General features: G+C 46.5%; 1 protein-coding gene and 1 pseudogene across 1 annotated transcript in view; both read left to right on the forward strand.

The window, feature by feature from the left end:
• Positions 1-14,507, forward strand: part of tmem8b (transmembrane protein 8B) — a 251,306-nt gene that overhangs the window by 102,691 nt on the left and 134,108 nt on the right. The window lies entirely within an intron of this gene.
• Positions 815-3,524, forward strand: LOC149979901 (uncharacterized; annotated as a pseudogene).

The raw sequence follows: 14,507 nt of genomic DNA on the forward strand, positions 1-14,507 counted from the left end.
CAACTCAAAGCTACCTCACTGTGACGGTTCACTATGTACTGGAAGCTACCTCTCTGTGACGGTTCACTATGTACTCAAAGCTACCTCACTGTGACGGTTCACTATGTACTCAAAGCTACCTCACTGTGACGGTTCACTATGTACTCAAAGCTACCTCTCTGTGACGGTTTACTATGTACTCAAAGCTACCTCTCTGTGACGGTTCACTATGTACTGAAAGCTACCTCTCTGTGACGGTTCACTATGTACTCAAAGCTACCTCACTGTGACGGTTCACTATGTACTCAAAGCTACCTCACTGTGACGGTTCACTATGTACTCAAAGCTACCTCTCTGTGACGGTTCACTATGTACTCAAAGCTACCTCACTGTGACGGTTCACTATGTACTCAAAGCTACCTCTCTGTGACGGTTCACTATGTACTCAAAGCTACCTCACTGTGAGTCCTACAAGCGCACACTTAGCCCTAGAATGAATGAATGCTGTGACTGAGTGGGAGCTAGAGAGACCAAATATCACCATCCCAGCCACTGCAGATAACGTACAAAACATTGTAAATGTCATCCGTGAAGCTGACGGGTTTGGGCCCCATATTGGATGTTTTTTGCACACATTCTGAACCTTGCTGCCAAGAGGGCAGTCACTCATCAAGGCAGTGTCCCGCCTCCTGGGGAAGGTCGGAAAAGTCGTGTCTTTTTTTTCACAAAAGCACAACCGCTCACCAAGTTTTGACAGTCAAGCAAGAGATGCTCGAGAAAACCATGACACAAATGAATCCATGATGTCACAACCCGTTGGAATACCGTACATGACATGTTGGAATGTTATGTGGAGCAGCAACCGGCCAGCTACTCTGCTGTATTGGACAAGGCTGTGAAGAAGTCGGTCAAAGACATAGCCATGCTGACTGACAGTGAACTGGAGCCGGCAGGAGAACTCATTCAGCTACTCAACCCCCCTGAGAACAATGACAACTTTCATGAGCAGTGAAACAAATCCCACCTCATCAATAATTCTCCCACTGAAGACAATGATTCTCAAATCCATGGCACCAGGTCCTGAGGACAGTGCAACCATCAGGGAGGCCAAGGCAGCCATCACTCAGGACTTGGAGAGAAGATACACAGACCGGGATCTTCTAGACTACCTTCACAGAGCTACAGCACCTTGATCCAAGGTTTAAATCCCTGCCAGGGATACCCATCCTCATTATCCCCTCCTCAAACAGGGCCATCCACAGAGGAAGAATATCCATCCTCATTATCCCCTCAAACAGGGCCATCCACAGAGGAAGAATATCCATCCTCATTATCCCCTCCTCAAACAGGGCCATCCACAGAGGAAGAATATCCATCCTCATTATCCCCTCAAACAGGGCCATCCACAGAGGAAGAATATCCATCCTCATTATCCCCTCCTCAAACAGGGCCATCCACAGAGGAAGAATATCCATCCTCATTATCCCCTCAAACAGGGCCATCCACAGAGGAAGAATATCCATCCTCATTATCCCCTCCTCAAACAGGGCCATCCACAGAGGAAGAATATCCATCCTCATTATCCCCTCCTCAAACAGGGCCATCCACAGAGGAAGAATATCCATCCTCATTATCCCCTCCTCAAACAGGGCCATCCACAGAGGAAGAATATCCATCCTCATTATCCCCTCAAACAGGGCCATCCACAGAGGAAGAATATCCATCCTCATTATCCCCTCCTCAAACAGGGCCATCCACAGAGGAAGAATATCCATCCTCATTATCCCCTCAAACAGGGCCATCCACAGAGGAAGAATATCCATCCTCATTATCCCCTCCTCAAACAGGGCCATCCACAGAGGAAGAATATCCATCCTCATTATCCCCTCCTCAAACAGGGCCATCCACAGAGGAAGAATATCCATCCTCATTATCCCCTCCTCAAACAGGGCCATCCACAGAGGAAGAATATCGAACAAAATAGGAATAGTTACATGCAAACAAGCATACATACAAATCCTTACAAAACAAATCATATTCATTAACAGGTTTTAATATCCTTTTTGTTTTTCATTTTAAAGTAGTGCCATATTGAAGTTAGGTTTTGAATTAGACCACAGAGGAATTTAAAAAATATACAACCCTCAAAAACAATTGCATATTCTTATTTGAATTTTAAACTTATCAAGAAATTCCCCATATGAGAGTAGATATCCGTCCTCATTGTCACACTCTGACTCGCACTCAGCAGCGGCAAAGAACGCAGGACTCATGGACTTGGGAGGAGATTCTGGATGGCGAAGGACCCTGGGCACAGCCAGGGGAATATCGCCGCCCCAAAGCAGAGCTGGAGGCAGCGAAAGCAGAGAGGCGCCGGTATGAGGAGGCAGCACGGCAGCGCGGCTGGTAGCCCGAGAGGCAGCCCCAAAAATGTATTGGGGGGGGCACAGCGGGAGTGTGGCAGAGTCAGGATTCAGACCTGAGCCAACTCCCCCTGCTTACCGTAAGGAGCCAAGGATGGAACCAGAGCCGGTCAGGGCGGTATTTGAGGTGAGCGAAGCAGAGACAGTGAAGGAGTTAATGGGGAGATTGGAGGAGAGAGTTATGAGGGAGGTGCTGTGTTGGTGCCTGAGGCATGACATCCGCCCGACGGAGCTCCCGCCTGTCCAGTGCCGCCAGAGCCTTCCTCCTGCCCAGCGCCACCAGAGTCTCCCGTCTGTCCTGAGCTGCCAGAGTCTCCCGTCTGTCCTGAGCCGCCAGAGTCTCCCGTCTGCCCTGAGCCGCCAGAGTCTCCCGTCTGCCCTGAGCCGCCAGAGTCTCCCGTCTGCCCTGAGCCGCCAGAGTCTCCCGTCTTCCTGAGCCGCCAGTCTGCCCTGAGCCGCCAGAGCCGCCAGTCTGCACTGAGCCGTCAGAGCCGCCAGTCTGCCCTGAGCCGTCAGAGCCGCCAGTCTGCCCTGAGTCGTCAGAGCCCCCAGTCTGCCCTGAGCCGTCAGTCTGCCCTGAGCCTCCAGAGCCGCCAGTCTGCCCTGAACCGCCAGAGCCGCCAGTCAGTCAGGAGCCGCCAGACCCGCCAGCCAGCCAGGAGCCGCCAGAGCCGTCAGCCAGCCAGGAGCCGTCAGAGCCGTCAACCAGCCAGGATCCGCCAGAGCCGTCAATCAGTCCGGAGCTGCCCCTCAGTCCGGAGCTGCCCCTCAGTCCGGAGATGCCCCTCAGTCCGGAGCTGCCCGTCAGTCCGGAGCTGCCCCTCAGTCCGGAGATGCACCTCAGTCCGGAGCTGCCCCTCAGTCCGGAGCTGCCCCTCAGTCCAGAGGCGCTCCTCAGTCCAGTGTGGCCTTTAATTAGGGTCCTAGGGCCAAGGTCGGAGGCAAGGGTCGTCACTCCAAAGAGGCCCTTGAAGAGGACAATGACTATGGTGGAGTGGGGTCCACGTCCCGCGCCAAAGCCGCCACCGCGGCCAGATGCCCACCCAGACCCTCCCCTATAGGTTTAGATTTTGCGGTCGGAGTCCGCACCTTAGGGGGGGGGGGGGTACTGTCACACTCTGACCATGATTTGCGTTGTTTGTTTCTATATTTTGTTTGGTCAGGGTGTGATATGAGCTGGCATTCTATGTTGTATGTCTAGTTTGTCTATTTCTATGTGTTTTGGCCTGATATGGTTCTCAATCAGTGGCAGGTGTTTGTCGTTGTCTCTGATTGGGAACCATGTTTAGGTAGCCTGTTTTGTATTGTGGTTTGTGGGTTATTGTCTATGTTATGTTAGCACTCAGTTTCTATAGTGTTTGGTTAGTTTGTTTGTTTGTCTTAGTGTACTTCTTGTTTTTTTCATCAATCATTAAATCATGCATTCACACAACGCTGCGTTTTGGTCTCCTCAATACAACGATCGTAAGCATCCTCATTCAGTAACTGACCAACCAAAATCCTTTTATTCTCAAACGATTTTTAAATCAATAATAATAATGGGGTTAAAGTTTAATTCACTCCATGGTTTTTAATCCTTGCTTATAACAATTCCAAGATAAGTAACCTTATCTTTAAGTGGGATACCATATACTTCCTGTAAAACACAATCCTTGAGTGGAAATAAGACTGACTTATTGATATTAATTTTCAAACCTGAAACTAAGGAAAAGTCTTCAATACAGGAAACTGCTTTAGAAACCTCATTCCTGTCTCTTTAAAATATGGTGGTATCATCAGCCAGTTGACATAGTTTAAATTCATTGCCAAGTGCTGAAACACCTTGAAAATGCCCTTTCTTGATATGAAGGGCCATAATTTGAGCAACCAATAAAAATACAAATGGACTAATTGGGCAGCCCTGCCTAATGCCATGGCCAATATCAAATCTTTGGGTTGTCCCGTGACCTAATTTTACAGAGCTAGTACAACCACTATATAAGGTTTTGAATGCTTTCAGAAAATAGTCACCAAACTCCAAAAAACATATTGCTTTGAACATAAACTCATGTTATACAGTTCTACTATCATCAAGGATGAGGTCATTATAGTCAATCATATCTGTGATCAACCTGATGTTATTACTAATGTGTCGACCATGCATAAAACCAGATTGTCCTTCATCAATTATATGATGCAAGCCTTGTTTCAACCTCTTAGCAAATACAAGGACAAATAATTTCCCATCATTATTCAACAGGCTAATGAGTCTCCAGTTGCCTATATAAAGACTATCCTTATTAGGTTTGGGAATCAAAGTAATTACACCTTGCTTTAAGGAAGCCGGTAACTCCCCTTTTTCTATTGATTCTTGAAACATAGCAAGAATGAAAGGAATCCATTTATCATTGAATGCTTTATAAAACTTGTTTATTAAACCATCATTTCCAGGGGAAATGGGGAAATTCTTTTAGTATAATCCACTATTCCCTTCATGATGTCATATTCTTTCTCTCTCTTGGCACGAGCAATTTCTTTCCCCATTTAAATAGTCAAAAGCCTTAATCAAATTTCATTAGGTCCCAGTAACTTCCAAACGTATTCATAACACAGGCACAATTCCTTTATTTATCATTTATTCCTGCTACTTCCTTAAATACTTCATTCTCTAGTAAAGTCTTGTTCATTTTCCAGTAACCTTTACTAACTTTTTTTGGTTGACAAACCGTGCATATTTATCTTTATTGAGATCCCTTTGTGGTCTGTTAAAATCGATGGTTCAATCGAGACTGTATCAACCTTGTCAGCCATATCTTCAGATATCAGCCAGAAATCAATACGGGATTGTATAGATAAATCTTTGGTACTCCATGTAAACATAATCTTATCTGGGTTCTTATGTCTCCAAATATCTAGAACACCTAACCTTAGACATATATTCCTAATCTCACAAACATAATTGCTGTCCTCAGGAGGCCATCTATCTAGATTATCATGTAATACTGTGTTAAAATCTCCACCCCATATTTCTTTGGCCAATGTAAATTTAGACATAATTTTACTTATTTTCCTCTCAATGTCTCTGTATAAAATACAGTTACTTGACTTGTTATTGGAAGCATAAGTATTTCCAACAATGAATTGAACGTGGTTATTGAACGTGGTCTACCAATAGCTAAAGAAATTTGGCTTGTCCCCAAAAACACTCACAAACTTTTACAGACGCACAATCGAGAGCATCCTGTCGGGCTGTATCACCGCCTGGTACGGCAACTGCTCCGCCCACAACCGTAAGGCTCTCCAGAGGGTAGTGAGGTCTGCACAACGCATCACCGGGGGCAAACTACCTGCCCTCCAGGACACCTACACCACCCGATGTCACAGGAAGGCCAAAAATATCATCAAGGACAACAACCAGCCGAGCCACTGCCTGTTCACCCCGCTATCATCCAGAAGGGGAGGTCAGTACAGGTGCATCAAAGCTGGGACCGAGAGACTGAAAAACAGCTTATATCTCAAGGCCATCAGACTGTTAAACAGCCATCACTAACATTGAGTGGCTGCTGCCAATATACTGACTCAAATCTCTAGCCACTTTAATAATAAAAAATTGGATGTAGTTATTATTATTATTATTATTATTATGTAATTATTGTATCTCTAGCCACTTTAAACAATGCCACTTTATACAATGTTTACATACCCAACATTACTCATCTCATATGTATATACCGTATACTGCATCTTGCCTATGCCGTTCTGTACCATCTCTCATCCATATATTTATATGTACATATTCTTATTCATTCCTTTATACTTGTTTATAAGGTAGTTGTTGTGAAATTGTTAGATTACTTGTTAGATATTACTGCACGGGTATTACTACACTCGCGTTAACATCTGCTAACCATGTGTATGTAACCAATACAATTTGATTTGATTTTGACTCTTAAAGTTTCCTTCTAAAATAGCGACACCTGCTGACCCATTAGTACCAAATGAAAACCAAATATCATTCCCCCATTGACACTTCCAAAACGCAGTATCTGTGGAACAGGCATGAGTTTCTTGAATTAAATAAAAGTCAGCACTCTTACCCTTACAATACAAAAATAAAGATTTCCTTTTCAAATATTACAGATTCCCCTGATGTCCATGATGTTAAGAGAAAAAACAGAAATGGACATTTACTATCACTATATGAAGAATATTAATAATTAATTAATTAATATTAATATTAAACTTTTACAAAAATAAATGTTCTTACTAGTTGCAAATAAAAACAGTCTTTTGCAAGTGTTTGACATAAATTATATATATATATATATTTTCATACAATTGCAAATAACATTGTGCCGTAAATTGATGAAACGAATAGCCATCAAGTTAACATTAAGTGTCGGTGCGAATTTCCCTGCCATTAAAAAATAAGTAAAAGTTTGGCTCACAAGCAATGCTCTTTCCTCAAGAAATATTAAACTTTTATCGAATGCAAATAAAACTCAGTCCTGCACAACTCACTTGATAAATCCAGCAGTCAACAAACTAGGCGTCAGCGTGAATTTCCCTTCCATTAACAAAAGCTTTAGCTCCCATCAAAGTATGCACTTTTCCCTTCCTTCCTTGCTCTCTCAATCATCGGCCACAGACGATTCCGAGCTTCTTTGTCAGATGCTGTCAGATCCTCCTTGAACCTCAGGTTGTCGTTCTTTTAATAGTCATATTTCTTTGCACTTTTCCATGTCATATCCCTCGCTGTCCTGGAGATGAATCTCATGATCACTGGTCGTGGTGGCTAGTTGTTTTCCCCATCTCTCAGCCTACCCAGGCGGTACACTACATCCAGAGAACCTGCAACAACATTTCGCTCCTCTTCCGGGACTATTGCCCTGCAAATGTCCTTCACTCTTGCTTTGATGTTCTCGTCAGATTTTTCTGCTGTTCCATGAATTCGAAGATTCCATCTCCGACTATACCGGTCATTCTTGTTTACCTTTGACTCACTTTCAGTGAGTTTCAGCTCCTGCTTTGCAACCTGAATGTTGCGTTCTGCTGCTTCAGAGTTTTTAGTTCCTCAGCACTGAAATCAATCGATTTCTTCAGGTTAACGATACTGACAGTGTTCTTTTATACCAAATCCATGATGTTATCTGCTCTCGCTTTGATTTTAGCTGTGAGGATGCGGACGATGTTGTCCTGTAGCTGGCTCATTGATGGGTCACTTCTCAGCTTCTTTGGAAGTTGCTCCTTGGTTGGGGTATTCAACTGCAGCCTAAAATGATAAACTTTATCAACTTTGTGAGAAAACCCTCAAATTGTTCCTCAGCTAGAAATGTTCCACCCTCTCATGCCGCCTTCTTAAGTGACTCCATTATCACACCATCTTGAGCCCACCTCTGGGAAAGAATCATTAAAGTAGTTGGCAATATCAGTGGGTTTTGTGATAAATGAGCCATCTGATTCAATGAATGCTAGAGCTTGAGTTTGTCTTCTTTGCCTAAATTGTAATTTAAGGTTGCATTTGATACAAATTACACTAATTATTTTGTATCTAATTTTCTTAGTTATTAGTCCTTAGTTCCAGATGTTAGGGAAATAGCCTAAGGTGTTAAAGCCTAGGTAAAGCCTAATGTTAGCTGGCTAGCTAACATTGAACCTGGTTGGTTAGCTACCTGTAGATTCCTGCAGGGTAGTAACATTATGAGTTGGGATTATGGTTCATTGTTTAGTTAGATGGCTAGCTACATGTCTAAACAAAAGACTCCACTATGCAAGTAACTATTTCAATAGAATGTTTACGACGTTACTGCGACAACTGTCGATAGACGTAGCTGGTAAATTCTCTCTGGTTATCTACGCCGATTTCAAAGCACTCAAGCCAGTTAGCTTGGGTATTTGACTGCCATTTTGATCAATGCTTTGATCAAACCTTGTGTCATGTATTGTCATGTTGTGTCTTGTTTCTGTCATTTCCCTTCACCCTGTCTCCCTCTGCTGGTCGTTATTAGGTTACCTTTTCTCCCCCTCTTTCCCCCAGCTGTTCCTTGTCTCCTCCTAACTACCTCGTCACCCCTTTTCCCACCTGTTCCCTTTTTCCCTCTGATTAGTCCTCTATATCTCTCTCTGTTTTTGTTCCTGTCTTTGTCGGATTCTTGTTTGTGTTTTTCATGCCTGAACCAGACTATCGTCATGTTTGCTGCAACCTTGTCCTGTCCTGTCGGAATCTGCCGGTCCATCTGAGCCTACCTATGTTTTGTTATTAAAGAAGTTCTGTTTACGTTAATTCGCTTTTGGGTCCTCATTCACGCACCGTGACAGAAGAATCCGACCAAGAATGGACCCAGCAACTTCGGATCCTCTCCACTCAGCCGTCGAGATCCAGGGAGCGATGCTAGGCAGACACAAGCAGGAATTGTCTGCTGCTCGACATGCCGTTGAGACCCTGGCCACCCAAGTCTCCAACCTCACAGAACAGGTTCACCATCTCCGCCTCGATCCACCGGCCACTTCCAGGGCTTTCGAATCTCCGGAGCCCAGAATCAATAACCCGCCGTGTTACTCTGGGGAGCCCACTGAATGCCGCTCGTTCCTCACCCAGTGTGATATTGTGTTTTCTCTCCAGCCCAACACTTACTCCAGGAGCACTGCTCGTGTCGCCTACGTCATATCTCTCCTTACCGGACGGGCTCGTGAGTGGGGCACGGCAATCTGGGAGGCAAGGGCTGAGTGTACTAACCAGTATCAGGACTTTAAGGAGGAGATGATACGGGTTTTTGATCGATCTGTTTTTGGGGAGGAGGCTTCCAGGGTCCTGTCTTCCCTATGTCAAGGTAATCGATCCATAACAGACTACTCTATTGAGTTTCGCACTCTTGCTGCCTCCAGTGGCTGGAACGAGCCGGCTTTGCTCGCTCGTTTTCTGGAGGGTCTCCGCGCAGAGGTAAAGGATGAGATTCTCTCCCGGGAGGTTCCTTCCAGCGTGGATTCCTTGATTGAACTCGCTATTCGCATTGAGCGACGGGTTGATCTTCGTCACCGAGCTCGTGGAAAGGAGCTCGCGTTCTCCGTTGCCCCCCTCTCCGCATCACTACCATCTTCCTCTACCGGCTCGGGTGCTGAGCCTATGCAGCTGGGAGGTATCCGCATCTCGACTAAGGAGAGGGAACGGAGAATCACCAACCGCCTCTGTCTCTATTGCGGTTCTGCTGGTCATTTTGTCACTTCATGTCCAGTAAAAGCCAGAGCTCATCAGTAAGCGGAGGGCTACTGGTGAGCGCTACTACTCCTGTCTCTCCTTCAAGATCCTGCACTACCTTGTCGGTCCATCTACGCTGGACCGGTTCGTCAGCTTCCTGCAGTGCCTTAATAGACTCTGGGGCGGAGGGCTGTTTTATGGACGAGACCTGGGCTCGGGAACATAACATTCCTCTCAGACAGTTAAGGGAGCCCACGGCCTTGTTCGCTTTGGATGGTAGTCCTCTCCCCAGGATTCAGCGTGAGACGCTACCTTTAACCCTCACTGTCTCTGGTAATCATAGCGAAACCATTTCTTTTTAAATTTTTCGTTCACCTTTTACACCTGTTGTTTTGGGCCATCCCTGGCTAGTTTGTCATAATCCTTCTATTAATTGGTCTAGTAATTCTATCCTCTCCTGGAACGTCTCTTGTCATGTGAAATGTTTAATGTCTGCTATCCCTCCTGTTTCCTCTGTCTCTTCTTCACAGGAGGAGCCTGGTGATTTGACAGGGGTGCCGGAGGAATATCACGATCTGCGCACGGTGTTCAGTCGGTCCAGGGCCACCTCTCTTCCTCCACACCGGTCGTATGATTGTAGTATTGATCTCCTTCCGGGAACCACTCCCCCCCGGGGTAGACTATACTCTCTGTCGGCTCCCGAACGTAAGGCTCTCGAAGATTATTTGTCTGTAGCTCTTGACGCCGGTACCATAGTCCCCTCCTCCTCTCCCGCCGGAGCGGGGTTTTTTTTTGTCAAGAAGAAGGACGGGTCTCTGCGCCCCTGCATAGATTATCGAGGGCTGAATGACATAACAGTGAAGAATCGTTATCCGCTTCCTCTTATGTCTTCAGCCTTCGAGATCCTGCAGGGAGCCAGGTTTTTCACTAAGTTGGACCTTCGTAACGCTTACCATCTCGTGCGCATCAGGGAGGGGGACGAGTGGAAGACGGCGTTTAACACTCCGTTAGGGCACTTTGAATACCGGGTTCTTCCTTTCGGCCTCGCTAACGCTCCAGCTGTCTTTCAGGCATTAGTCAATGATGTCCTGAGAGACATGCTGAACATCTTTGTTTTCGTTTACCTTGACGATATCCTGATTTTTTCACCGTCACTCCAGATTCATGTTCAGCACGTTCGACGTGTCCTCCAGCGCCTCTTAGAGAATTGTCTTTTTGTGAAGGCTGAGAAGTGCACTTTTCATGCCTCCTCCGTCACATTTCTCGGTTCTGTTATTTCCGCTGAAGGCATTAAGATGGATCCCGCTAAGGTCCAAGCTGTCATTGATTGGCCCGTCCCTAAGTCACGCGTCGAGCTGCAGCGCTTTCTCGGCTTCGCGAACTTCTATCGTCGTTTCATCCGTAATTTCGGTCAGGTGGCAGCTCCTCTCACAGCCCTTACTTCTGTCAAGACGTGCTTTAAGTGGTCCGTTTCCGCCCAGGGAGCTTTTGATCTCCTCAAGAATCGTTTTACATCCGCTCCTATCCTTGTTACACCTGACGTCTCTAGACAGTTCGTTGTCGAGGTTGACGTGTCAGAGGTGGGCGTGGGAGCCATTCTTTCTCAGCGCTCCCTCTCTGACGACAAGGTCCACCCATGCGCGTATTTTTCTCATCGCCTGTCGCCGTCGGAACGTAACTATGATGTGGGAAACCGCGAACTGCTCGCCATCCGCTTAGCCCTAGGCGAATGGCGACAGTGGTTGGAGGGGGCGACCGTTCCTTTTGTCGTTTGGACTGACCATAGGAACCTTGAGTACATCCGTTCTGCCAAACGACTTAATGTGCGTCAGGCGCGTTGGGCGCTGTTTTTCGCTCGTTTCGAGTTCGTGATTTCTTATCGTCCGGGCTCTAAGAACACCAAGCCTGATGCTTTATCTCGTCTCTTCAGTTCTTCAGTAGCCTCCACTGACCCCGAGGGGATTCTCCCTGAGGGGCGTGTTGTCGGGTTGACTGTCTGGGGAATTGAGAGGCAGGTAAAGCAAGCACTCACTCACACTCCGTCGCCGCGCGCTTGTCCTAGGAACCTTCTTTTCGTTCCCGTTCCTACTCGTCTGGCCGTTCTTCAGTGGGCTCACTCTGCCAAGTTAGCCGGCCACCCTGGCGTTCGGGGTACGCTTGCTTCCATTCGCCAGCGTTTTTGGTGGCCCACCCGGGAGCATGACACGCGTCGTTTCGTGGCTGCTTGTTCGGTCTGCGCGCAGACTAAGTCCGGTAACTCCCCTCCTGCCGGCCGTCTCAGGCCGCTTCCCATTCCCTCTCGACCGTGGTCTCACATCGCCTTAGATTTTGTCACCGGACTGCCTTCGTCAGCGGGGAAGACTGTTATTCTTACGGTTGTCGACAGGTTCTCTAAGGCGGCTCATTTTATTCCCCTTGCTAAGCTTCCTTCTGCTAAAGAGACGGCACAAATCATCATCGAGAATGTTTTCAGAATTCATGGCCTTCCGTCAGACGTCGTTTCGGACAGAGGTCCGCAATTCACGTCTCAATTTTGGAGGGAGTTTTGCCGTTTGATTGGGGCTTCCGTCAGTCTCTCTTCCGGCTTTCACCCCCAGTCTAACGGTCAAGCAGAACGGGCCAATCAGACTATTGGTCGCATCTTACGCAGTCTTTCTTTTCGCAACCCTGCGTCTTGGTCAGAACAGCTCCCCTGGGCAGAATACGCCCACAACTCGCTTCCTTCGTCTGCGACCGGGCTATCTCCTTTTCAGAGTAGCCTCGGGTACCAGCCTCCGCTGTTCTCATCTCAGTTCGCCGATTCCAGCGTCCCCTCCGCTCAGGCTTTTGTCCAACGTTGCGAGCGCACGTGGAAGAGGGTCAGGTCTGCACTTTGCCGTTATAGGGCGCAGACTGTGAGAGCTGCTAATAAGCGTAGAACTAAGAGTCCTAGATATTATCGCGGTCAGAGAGTTTGGCTCTCCACTCAGAACCTTCCCCTTAAGACCGCTTCCCGCAAGTTGACCCCGCGGTTCATTGGTCCGTTCCGTATTTCTCGGATCATTAATCCTGTCGCAGTGCGACTTCTTCTTCCGCGATATCTTCGTCGCGTCCACCCGGTCTTCCATGTCTCCTGTGTCAAGCCCGTTCTTCGCGCCCCCGCTCGTCTTCCCCCCCCCCCATCCTTGTCGAGGGTGCACCCATCTACAGGGTCCGTAGGATTTTGGACATGCGTCCTCGGGGCCGTGGTCATCAGTACCTAGTAGATTGGGAGGGGTACGGTCCTGAGGAGAGGAGTTGGGTTCCCTCTCGGGACGTGCTGGACCGTGTTCTGATCGATGATTTCCTCCGTTGCCGCCAGGTTTCCTCCTCGAGTGCGCCAGGAGGCGCTCGGTGAGTGGGGGGGTACTGTCATGTATTGTCATGTTGTGTCTTGTTTCTGTCCTTTCCCTTCACCCTGTCTCCCTCTGCTGGTCGTTATTAGGTTACCTTTTCTCCCCCTCTTTCCCCCAGCTGTTCCTTGTCTCCTCCTAACTACCTCGTCACCCCTTTTCCCACCTGTTCCCTTTTTCCCTCTGATTAGTCCTCTATATCTCTCTCTGTTTTTGTTCCTGTCTTTGTCGGATTCTTGTTTGTGTTTTTCATGCCTGAACCAGACTATCGTCATGTTTGCTGCAACCTTGTCCTGTCCTGTCGGAATCTGCCGGTCCATCTGAGCCTACCTATGTTTTGTTATTAAAGAAGTTCTGTTTACGTTAATTCGCTTTTGGGTCCTCATTCACGCACCGTGACACCTTGGGCCAGAGCGTCAGTGTCAGCTCTAAAAGCTCTGAGAGCAAAACACTTTGAATTTACGAACGGCCAATCTGACAACAATCTGAGTTTACCAACGCCCAGAGCACACTCTGGCACTCCAGATTACATTTACCAACACACCCGTAGTATAAACCAGCCTTTAGTCTTGAACTCTTTGGTTGTTTAGTGCATGGCCTCACATGTGAATCCTTAAAGAGATGGCTGGGGATAAAGCTTAAGAGGGTGTGAATGATGCTGAATGGGTGTAGACATTTTCTCAAAAGTGACGTTACAAGTTGACCAATTTTCAAAGCAGAATTACTTTCCCATTGTTCCTCAACTATAGTGTATGATATACCATGTTCTAGCTCTGAGTCTCTAATTTTATCTAATGTAAAAAACGTTTCAAATTTTGCTACATTAGACCGACTCGAACCGATCGGTCACCTAACTATTCGGATACATGGATGTAACATCATCTAACTAATGAGATATCTGGAAGTAACACCTAGCTAATGAGATATCTTCATGTAACACCAGCTAATGAGATATCTGAATGTAGCACCTGGCTAATGAGATATCAAGATGTAGCACCTTGCTAATCAGATATCAGGATGTAGCACCTGGCTAATCAGATATCAGGATGTAGCACCTGGCTAATCAGATATCAGGATGTGGCACCTGGCTAATCAGATATAAGGATGTAGCACCTGGCTAATCAGATATCAGGATGTAGCACCTGGCTAATCAGATATCAGGATGTAGCACCTGGCTAATCAGATATCAGGATGTAGCACCCGGCTAATCAGATATCAGGATGTAGCACCTGGCTAATCAGATATCAGGATGTAACACCTTCTAACTAATGATATATCTAGATGTAACACCTTCTAACTAATGAGAGATATCTGGGTGTAACACCTAACTAATGAGATATACAATGCCTTCCGCTAATATTGGCACCCTTGGTAAATATGAGCAAAATGGGCTAATAATATTTGAAAATATTAGAACAAAATCTAGCGTTTCTTTGAAGTAAAATGATTGAAAAAAAATGAATGTGAAATAAAGATTTTCTCCGAAACATGTGTGCCACAATTATTGGCACCCCTAGAAATTATTATGAGTAAAATCTAACTGAAGTATATTCCCATTAA

This window comes from Oncorhynchus mykiss, chromosome 11, assembly GCF_057628025.1.
Source record: "Oncorhynchus mykiss isolate SJ-2025 chromosome 11, ASM5762802v1, whole genome shotgun sequence".
NCBI lineage: Eukaryota > Metazoa > Chordata > Actinopteri > Salmoniformes > Salmonidae > Oncorhynchus > Oncorhynchus mykiss.